This window comes from Benincasa hispida, chromosome 11 (genome assembly GCF_009727055.1).
Source record: "Benincasa hispida cultivar B227 chromosome 11, ASM972705v1, whole genome shotgun sequence".
In the NCBI taxonomy this organism is placed as follows: domain Eukaryota; kingdom Viridiplantae; phylum Streptophyta; class Magnoliopsida; order Cucurbitales; family Cucurbitaceae; genus Benincasa; species Benincasa hispida.
In genome coordinates this window covers 49,301,125-49,312,439 of record NC_052359.1, presented here as the reverse complement: position 1 = coordinate 49,312,439, position 11,315 = coordinate 49,301,125, and the positions used below count along the sequence as shown (strand labels likewise).

General features: G+C 32.9%; 1 pseudogene; it reads left to right on the top strand.

Moving 5' to 3' along the window:
- Positions 1 to 896: 896 nt before the first annotated feature.
- On the top strand, positions 897 to 2,834 carry LOC120090732 (annotated as a pseudogene).
- Positions 2,835 to 11,315: the final 8,481 nt, after the last annotated feature.

Sequence of the window (11,315 nt, the reverse complement as noted above, 5' to 3'; positions counted from 1 at the left end):
ATAAAAATAAAAATAAAAATAATAAAATATAAACTGTGAAACTGAACCGAACTACTTATAATTTAGAAAATATGAAAAAACATAAAAAAAATTTTTTAAAAAAAACAAAAAAACAGTGAAACCGAACATGTGGTTTGGTTCGGTTTCAGAAAATAAACTTTTCAAAATTTGTGGTTCGATTCAATTTGAACTCCAAATCGAATTGAACCGAATCGTCCACCTGTAGGAAAAATAGATAAAAAAAAAACAAAAAAAATCTAAGAAAATAATTATTTTTCAGACTTTAAAATATAAGAAGAAAATAAACTTCGATATAAAACTTATTACAACTTACAAGTTTATTAGTAAATTTGATTGACATAAAAATATATATTTTGGTTTTTGAAGATTAATATATTGAAACTTATTAGCATGTCAATTGAAAACAATTGATATTAATGTTGAATTGGTTGGATTTTGCTTATAAAAAAAATTAAATCTAGTTGAGTAATATATTTCCATGTCTAATATATATCATATCACAACAAAACAACAATTTAATCCTTAATCAACTTTTTGTTAACAAAATTAAATACCATTTTTTTTCGAAAATTTTAATATATTAAAAGATAAACCCAAAAAAAAAAAAATTACTTAAAACATGGGTCAACTCATCTTTTTATACTAATATATGATTTATATCCTCAAGTGTACTTTTTTTTTTAATAAGAGTAGTAGTAATAGTAGTAGTACTAATAATAATAAATAATAATCTCGATTTTTTTAAAAAATAAAATTTCTCTTATGTGATAAGGAATAAGAAACATATTTTTAATCATAATCATATAATTTCCCCTAATCTAACCTTCCACCTATACAAGGATTTTGATTTTGGGTTAGGAAACGGATTCCTAACAATGCAGGGAAATGTTTATGTATATATTCTCGTATTGATCACTTTTTTTCATTCACCAAAATCACTTTCTTTCCATCAACCATATTTCCTTTCAAGTACTTCTATTTTCCAATTTTTTGCTCTTTAAACTCAGCAACCAAGATGGCCGACAGTGGGTTTGAGCGAGGGCGGCGGGATAAAGAACTATCCCGGAGAGCTTACTTGTTATGTGCTAATGACTTGTATTGTTGTTGTCCTGGGTGGACTCATCTTTGGTTGCGACATTGGTATTTCTGGTAATTATTTATCCTCTTATCTTTTTTATTATTCTCTTATTTTTCTTTCTCCTTATAGTCTTCGCTCATTCCATTTTACTTTTTGTTTTCGTTGATTAGGTGGTGTCACCTCCATGGCTCCATTTTTGCAAAGATTTTTCCCATCTGTTTATCAGAAAGAAGTTCTAGATACTTCTACCAATCAATATTGTAAGTTTGACAGTCTTACACTCACCATGTTTACTTCTTATCTTTATTTGGCTGCTCTTTTGGCATCTTTTGTAGCCGATTGGATCACCAAAACTTTTGGTAGTAAGAAGTCCATGCTTCTTGGTGGCTTTGTATTCTTAGTTGGTGCTATCATTAATGTTGTTGCTCAAAATATCGCCATGCTCATCGTTGGACGTATTTGTTTAGGCATTGGTGTTGGGTTTTCACTTCAATCTATTCCACTTTATGTTTAAGAGATGACTCCATCTAAATATCGAGGTTCTCTTAATGTTGTTTTTTAACTTTCCATTACAATTGGTATTCTAGTGGCTAATTTTGTCAATTATGATACTGCTAATATTTATGGTGGATGGGGTGGAGGGTACATTTGGATGGTGCAGTCGTGCCTGCATTATTTATCACTATCTCAACTTTATTCCTTCCGGATATTTTAAACTCAATGTTAGAAAGGGGCGAAGTTGAGAAGGCAAGAGCCATGCTCCAACGCATTCGTGGTGTGTCTAAGAAGGACGTAGAAGCAGAATTTCAAGATATTGTGGCAGCAAATATGGCTGCTAAAGCAGTGAAAATGCTTGGAAAAATTTGAGAGAGAGACAAAATAGACCACCACTAGTAATGTCGATTCTAATTCCATTTTTTCAACAATTGACTGGTATCAATATGGTCATGTTCTATGCTCCTATGCTGTTCAAGACTATTGGTTTTGGAGACAATGCTTCTTTTCTTTCATCTGTCATTACTGGTGGTATTAATACTCTTGCAACTTTTGTATCTGTCTATGACACTGATAAGTGGGGAAGAAAGATTCTTTTCTTGCTAGGTGAAATCATCATGTTCATTTTTCAGGTGATTAATTTTTTTTTCTTTAGTTTATTAGTTTTATTTAACTATTAAAATAATTAAAGTTATTTTATCTACATATTTTTATTTGGTTTCCTAAAACAAAATTTAGCCAATAATATATTTTATCTTTGGATTATTTTGATTTTGATAAAAAAGAAATGACATTTGTAGGTTTTGGTTACTGTGTTTATTGCTTGAAAATTTGGAGTTTCTAGTGAAGTTGCTTTTCTACCTAAATGGTATGTCAAGTGTCGTGGTATTGTTCATCTACATTTATGTTCAAGCCTTTGCATGGTCTTGGGGGCCTTTGGGATGGTTGATCCCAAGTGAAATTTTTCCACTCGAGATTCGATCGACCGCTCAAAGTGTAACAGTCTCAGTGAATATGTTCTTTACTTTTTTTATTACCCAGATCTTCCTCACCATACTTTGTCATATGAAATTTAGATTGTTTTTTTCTTTGCTTTCTTCGTGCTCTGATGACCCTATTCGTCTATTTCTTCTTACCGGAGACAAAGGATATCCCTATTGAAGACATGTCCTGTGTTTGGAGACAACATTGGATTAGATATATGCCTCAACAACTTGTTAAATTCCATCCTCAAGCTTAGGATTTGAAGTCTCAACCTCATTACTATCATTGTTTTTTTTTTCCTTTTCTTCTACCCTAATACTTTACTGCGTTAGCCCTTTAGTTTTAATCTCATGGAATAAAAATTTCTTTTCCAAGTTTAAATTCTACTTTCTTTGTTGTTAATGCCACTATGAATTTATGGTCTATTTTCTTTTCTGTAGAATAACATAACGCTTAAAAGTAAATTTTTCATAAACTATTATGTTCTGTAAATTCTCCAAGAGTCCTTTACTTATTCAATATATTTTCTCTCAAGAAACAATTCAAATTGACTGAAAATTTTATTGAAAGCGAATAAATCAAACTATCCAAAATATCTTTAATCTTGAAATCAAATTTATACAAATGGAACGAATTAATTAATTTAAACAAATTGAACTAATTAATCCTTCAATCATTGACTGAGAAGAGTTATCTAGAGACACTCCAATATAATATAAGAAGATAAAAATATAGAGACGGTCGTGAACTTGAAGAGCACAACAAAACATGGATACCAATTAAAATATAATATAATTAATAAATATAAAAATAAATTAAACAAAATATATAAATAAACAAAATATAAAATAAGAAATTTCTCTAAATTCTCTCATTTCTCCATTTTTCATGAACTTTGTCTAATGTCTATTTTCCAAAATCCACCAAATGCCACTATTTATAGGTAATTTGGCTAGTAGCAGATAGATTACATGGACACTAATAATGTGTAATGTTTGCACAACACTTGGGAAATGGGGCATGACACATAATCAGATATAAAGCATGGGCATCTAATAGACATCTATTATCATAATATTTATAATAGAGACAAAAAATAAAGAGGAAAAAAAGAGTGAACTTTAATATAGAAAAAAAGATAAATAAAATCCAATGAGTTTATGGGTCTTCCAATCAAATGTGACGAAGAAAAATACTATGTGCATCCTAGATTGCATCTATTCTATTCAATCTAATATTTTAGTCTATGATTTTTAATTTAAATTTCAAATTTTGTAATTTGTCAATTTTAACTCTAAACTTTCAACAATTTTAACTTTAATAAATGTATCAATTTACGATTAAATTTTGTTTCAATCACTATTAAAAAGCTTTCCTATACATACCTAAACTCATGTGTCCCACCATGATTGTTACAATTTTTTTTTACAAAAAAAAAGTAAAATGATTTCTGATCGGGTGACCACAATCATGAAAATCACAAATCAGACTCTTGAAAGTAGGACCCACACTGAAATAAATAGACTCTTGTATTCCCTTTAAAAATGTTATAGTGAGTCTACTATAATTTCAATTATATTTTTTGAATAAATAATAAATAAATACCTATCTTAAAATAATATATGACTTTGAACATGTGTGAGAACTCTTTAAACTAAACTTATTTGTAATTAACATTTTGATTGAAAAAAAAAAAAAAAACAAAACAAAAAAGAAATAATATTTTTTTGATTCACTTTAGTTTTTATTTGATCCCCGAGTTTTAAAATGTTACACATTTACCCCTTAAGTTAAAAAATTTCACAAAATGACCCAAAAACTAAAAACTTTTCTACCAATGACTTCTTCTTAAAAACTTTTCTACTATTGACCTTTTGTGCATGTGAAATTCCAAAATTATCTCCAATTTTAAAAAGCCTTCAGACCAAAGCCTTCCATCTTCTTCCTTCAACTATTTCTCAAACATTCATGCAATATGTATTCCATGCAATACCAACATTCCACCAAAACATTTATTCCTAACTAATATTCTGCCAATAGCATTGGTATGAACAGAATGAAAGGTCACCCCAGTATTCACTTTCTGTCGAACTCCCCACGAAATTCTTCCATTGTTTTCTCGAACTGTTCTCTCAAAGTTTCAGTTCAACATCCTTGTCGATCGCTTTCATCGTCAGATTCAGAAATAGAGAGAATGTAAGTGATATTCTACAATATTTCTTGTCCCAGATCGCTTTCGTAATAAGTGTTGTTTAGCATTAAATCAACTATCGTATAGTAATATATACACAATTGTTCATTAATATATAAATGATCGTTCATGAATTATTAGACGATCGTGTAATAAGTTATAAACAATCGTGTAGTAATTTATAAACGATCATGTAGTAATTTATAAATGATCATGTAGTACTATATAAACAATCATTCAAAAATTTATATACGAACACATATACAATACTAAGCAAACACTTATAAATAGTTAGGCGATCACTTACCAATTACTGGGCAATTTCTTAAACTTTTATGGGACATTGCTTAAGATTTGCTGATCGCATTACAAATCAATTACGGTACTTCGCATCTTTGTACGATTTGGTGAGGATTGAGATGAGTCCAAAAGAAATTATGTTGGAGATCATATGAAAGGGCTGAAAGTCAGAAACGATATAACAGTCAGTGAATTGTGAGTATTATGTACTAACGACTAAATATCGATCCGGATATGTTTGATATACACATCTAATATTGTTACAATTTATTGGTCTCCAGCTCCCCTAATTGACATAATCGATGATTAAGACCTTAACTTTTTTTTTAGAAGGAAGTGATGCATCCTGGATACCATTATTTGTCTCAGTTACACCTTGCGAAAGTCATGGAGTGCACACAAACGATATGTACCAATATTGCAATCCAACCGATCAACCTATTTCAACCAGTCAAAACTTTGGGTTTGCAATTATTCCAACACATAATATTCACACCATGTCTTCACTGGATGATCATATTTAGCCATGTAACTTAGGGGATGATCGAAGTGAAGCTTGGTTTGGTCACAACAATGAACCCAGATGTACTTCACAGTTTGATACTAAACATGGATATGGACAATCTTCAGGACCACAAATTTCTCCAACACCATACATCCATATTCCAACCTCACCTGCTCCCATCCTACCAGTTGTGATGCATTTAGTTCAAAAGCATTCCACTGTTCCAACCCAATCATTTGTAAATATACCCAAACCATTAGAGAGCCCATCGTATGACGACCGCATCACAATACCTCATGACTGTCTAAATGACGAGGATATATAGGTCAGTCAAATTTTCTTTCTGAAATATGATTTATTAGTTAAATTATCAATGCTTGCAATAAAAAAAAACTTTGACTACCATGTAAAAAAATCAACAAAGAGCTTGCTAACTATCCGATGTTTGGTTGAGGAATGCAAATGGAGGGTCCATGCAAAAAAATGAAAGAAAGTGATTCCTTCAATGTGAAGAAATATACTAGCAAACATACATGTTCTCTTGAAATGAGAATGGGTAGCCATCGACAAGAAAAAAGTTGGATTAGTGGACACTTAATCAAGTCCAAATACGAACAAGTTGGTCGAACATACTGCCCGAGGGATATAATTGAATATGTCCGACAAGATTATGGAGTGAACATTTTAGAGTTAAACAACATGCACCGGAAGTATCAAGGATGCATAAGCATTCTAATTCACTAATTTTGACAAAAACTAAAGCATGTTGTTCATAAAAATGGGTTTTCAGAACATACCTTTGAAGAATTCTTCAAGAAAATCGTCTGTTCAGCTGCTGTCTTCACTTCATATCAACGTGAACCACCTCAAAGCCTTCCCTACTATGCTCTTGGAGCTTTAAGCAAAGTTGTGGGACTCAAGAACAGCTTGTAGATGTTGAGAAACAAGGGAAGCTCACAGCAGCAAGTTGAAGAAGACAACTTCTTTTTCACCACGATTTCTTTCTCAAAATTCTGTATTCTTCTATATTCATCTCCTTCTCCAACAACTCCAATATTCTTTATATATCAAGATGAACATGCAAAGAGATGGAGTGTATGACTTGCAGCTCATGCTTGGAAATCAAGGTAGAGAAGTTCATGATTTGTGTGTAAGCATAAAAGATGATGATTATAGAAAAACCTCTTTTTCCATTATGTAAAATCCATGGAAACAGATTTCTATTCTATTTTTAAAATACAAAATGACTTTTAAATCATTTTAATTTAAAATTTGATTTTCTTAAATTAATTTCATAAATTAATTAATTTAATATCAAATATTAAATTAATTTTTGCACAATAATCATCTTTATATATTTAAATCATATTTAAATATTTATTCTCTTGTTCCGTTTAATTTGAATGTTTCAAATTAATTTCTCAAGCTACCCTAAATCATACCCAGAGCTAGTAGGGGGACCTCGCGGACCTACAGATCATGGGCTCCAACGATCCGAGATTAATCGGAGATTAATCTAACCCCCATTCATTAACTAATGGGTGATTCCATTAAAGCCCATAGCAGAACTCCCCTCACTGTAGATATATTATGTCCACTCGATATAACCATGGTTAGTAAGTTAACCCTTCACAGGTTACTTGTAATAACGGCTGAGTCGAATCTCTGTTTTACCCCCGAAATTACCTCTTGTTCCTTAAGTTCCACTAATTCCTTAATGAACAATTGGTTTGTGATCCAATCAACAAATCGAATCCCTCTCAGGCCAATGAGAGGGTGAGGCCTCTTGTTCAAGACCCAGAATCAGCACTTAAAGGGAACAACTTCTCTACTAACCCTAATCTGTTAGGAGTGAATTCCCTCTTGTACCCTATGTTCCCAGCTATTCATCCAGTCTTATCCCTAAAATGGTAAGCTTATTGAGCAGAGGCAATTGGTCTACTCTCACTGTTTGCAGATCAAAGGATAATCCCGAACAAACAGAAGTTCATAGTTAGCTCAGGATTAAGGTTAAGTTACCTAGGTCATCACTTTGAAATTGCCAGTCTTAAACAGTAAACAACATTATAAAGTAAGAGTGACAAGTTTTGTGGTCCGATCTTGCACAAAACTCATTTGCACAGGACACCCCCACTCCTTATATCTCAACATGCACGAATTAGGATCACTTCATATGTAGCACTTTACAAATCTTTGTAACAACTACAGAGTAGATCGCATCCAATAGTGTTACCAGAATAAGGTACCAAACCTTATTCATATACTATAGATCATTTTAACTATTTACTTGAACTTGATCCATTCGTATGTCTCCACATAAAGTTCAAGTACTCATATAATAGTCAAGAGACTTAGGTTTATTGGATTTCTAAAAAAATATATTCAACAATTTTATTGAATTCTCAGAATAAGTTCTAATGTTTACAAATCACGAGTTTTAGGACATAAAACCCAACAAACTCCCACTTGGACTAAAACTCCAGTGGTAACTTATATATCCGATATATAAGACTGAGTTTCTGAGTTTTTATAGAGAAATACAATAAACTAGGGCATCCCAGACCCATGGTTTTTGCCATTTGGTATCTCATACCTGATATTTCTTCCACTTGCCCTAGGTTATTAACCTTTGGTATTTCTAGTCTTACTAGATGATTCTTAAACACTTTAGCTGAGAGAATCATTGTAAACATATTAGTATATAAATAGGTTTCTTATGGGGAATTCATCTATTTTTCAATAATGGCTAGGAAACACATTTTCCTCCCACTACGTTGAGGTACTCTCAACTCTTTGATTAAGATGGTATGACCTACCTTAACAACTCTTGTTAACAGTCAGAGCTAGAAATCTTAAATTCATTATACTTTGATCTTAGCCATTTAAATATCTAAATATTTGCTAATGGTTATTAACAATTTGATTCTTAACAGAAGTTGCTATGAACATTTCATTTATACAATTTGTTCTATACAAGTTTTTACAATTAAAACCAAGTAGCAACTTTTCCTAATGGATGAGCTGAGCAAATGGTCCCAGGGTCTAAGTAGCCTGTTTGCCTTTCTTTGCTCTCTTCTCTGCAAGATATTTAGGAAAATTTCTCTTCCAATGCCCCAGCTCGTTGCAGTGGAAACATTTCCCTTTCTCTATAGTGGTTTTCTTGCTCTTCTTACAAGCAGACTTTTTCCCTTTCCCTTTGTCTTTCTTTGCTGGAATACTCTTAGTTTGCGAAGACGAGGCAACTTCAGGCTTGGAGGACATTCCTCTCTTCTTTGTAGAAGTAACATTTACTTTTGGTACTGGTTCCAGACCTTTAGTTCTCAACATGGTCTGAAATGCATGCAGCTCATTAAGCAGAGTTGTCAAGTTGTATTCAATTTTATTCATCAAGGTATTGGTACAAAATTGCAGAAAAATCTTTGGAAGAGATTTTAGAATAAAGCCAACTTGACTTCTCTCATCCATCACAGAACCGTTCACTTCAGCCACATTAAAGTGGACCATCATGTCTAGGACATGTTCACGAACATTGGTCCCCTCTTTCATGCGACTATTGTAAACATATTTGATAACATCATGCCTCAGGGTAAAGGACGACTGTCCAAACACCCCTCTTAGAGATTCCACAATCTCTTTAGCAGTGTTCATACCCTCGTGTTTTTTCGCTAAAACGTCAGACAGGCTGACAAGGATATAAGCACGAGCTTTATCATTAGCCTTGATCCATTTATCAAATGCTTCGCGAACAGTTCGGTTGGTATTTGAGCTAGAAATGGGAGGATATTCCTTCGTTAAGACAAATCTCAAATCGTCTATCGTGAGTATTTGATTTCCAGTTTACATAATTGTCCCCAATCAATTTGTCTGAAGCCAATAATTGTATAATAGAACTCGCCATTCTGAAATTATAAACAAATTTTATAAGTGAATTGCTTTCAAATCCAATCAAGTTTTAGCAAAGTGATAATTTACCCATAATCATTATTTTTGCAATGATACTTAAGTGATTTAGATCAAATGCTACCGTGGGGCAGTCAAGAATTCCTTCACAAAAGCAAGACAATTCTTGACCAAATACTATCTCCAGAATAACTCATATTCCGATAGTCATTTAGTTATCGTCTTTGGTCAAAGATCATTACTAACACTTAGTAAGTCTTGTAAGTGTAGATCCCCCATTTTCAGATCTTATAGAACGGTATGAGTATGCCTCCAAAATAGAAGACAATACCCAAGACAGAACTATAAGACCTTATTCATTTTACTAAAGCATAGGTTGTTCTGAATCCTATGTTACAACCCTCTGTAGGGATCGCCGCGGTTAACGACTAGCTAGTGCCGCATGAAAAATGACAGCAGGTGTAACATAAAAATATCACGATTCAGACTAATGGAGGAGACCGTAGGACAATGTTGACACATTTCCTTCACCCACTTACTATGAACGACTTCCCCTATTCACCTTGTTATTGACCTATGCAAACACTTTCCATATGGAGCAGTCGAGGTAAAATCGACAAGAAGCCGAGCATGAATCTAGAGCTAATAACTTTTATTCTCCCACTGAAGTGTTCTACGTGTTTGGGTATATTTATACTTAGGTTAGATGGCTAATTTCATATAACCTAAGTCTAAATAGTTTATCCAAATATAACTCTTATAATTGGATTTAACCTACAATGTCTAGGTGATAAGCTCATGAATGCTCATAAAACCGGTTACCAACGCTCAATTATTCGGCTATAATCCCTAGGTAGGAGTGTTCCGTAGACCGTCAACTTAAATACCCCCAGCCTTCGACAGGATTATACACCGGTTGAGTTTGTAACCATAATTTTACAAGTTTAACGACCTATTTTAACTATTTAAAACAAGTGGTTAAACTAAGTGAGCATGTAACTGTTCTTTGTTATGGATTTTAAACGTCTAACCAATTTTATAACAACTTTTTATAACATCTTACAAAATTTAGACATGCTTAACATCCACGAAAAACAACGAAAGTATCTAATATAACTATTATATTAAGCATAACCCTAACATGCATACTATATATCATAACAATTATAACATACTATCAATGCATGTAACATGTTTCCTACGGTGGGGTTTTAAATCTACATGACATACTGTATGCATATACATGAATTTATTTAATTATCACATACATCTCATGCATAAACAATTAAATACTAACTGTTATGGTTTTCGTTTTGGCATAAACAAGCAAACAAATAGCTAACTATTACAAATAGCTTCATAACCATCTTTGAACCCCTCAAACCGCTCCAAACCAAACCCAAAACAACTTGAACCGGGCTGGACGAGTCTGAACCGGACCAATCACAACCATTTGAGGCTGAACCGGATTGAACCTTAAGTAAACCAGTGGAACCGGTTGCTCTCGGTCCAACCTCAATATGCTGCTAAGTCCAATCGTGTAGGGCCTGGAGGTAATCGTCTAGCATCGCCGCCTTGGGTTGAAAGGAAGTACATGATCGGATAGGGTTTGTTGGAAGCAAGATGATCGTTTAGCTCTATCGCATAGGACTAGACGATCGTTTAGTTCCATCACAGTGTAATCGTTTAGCTCCGTCGTATAGTACTAAACGATCTCATAACACCATCGCCTAGTGCATTCAAGTCATTGTTTAGTATCCGCCACAGCTAAATGATCACATAGCTCCATTGTATAGAACATCATCGCATCGTATAGCATTTATCTACACGATCGCTTAACT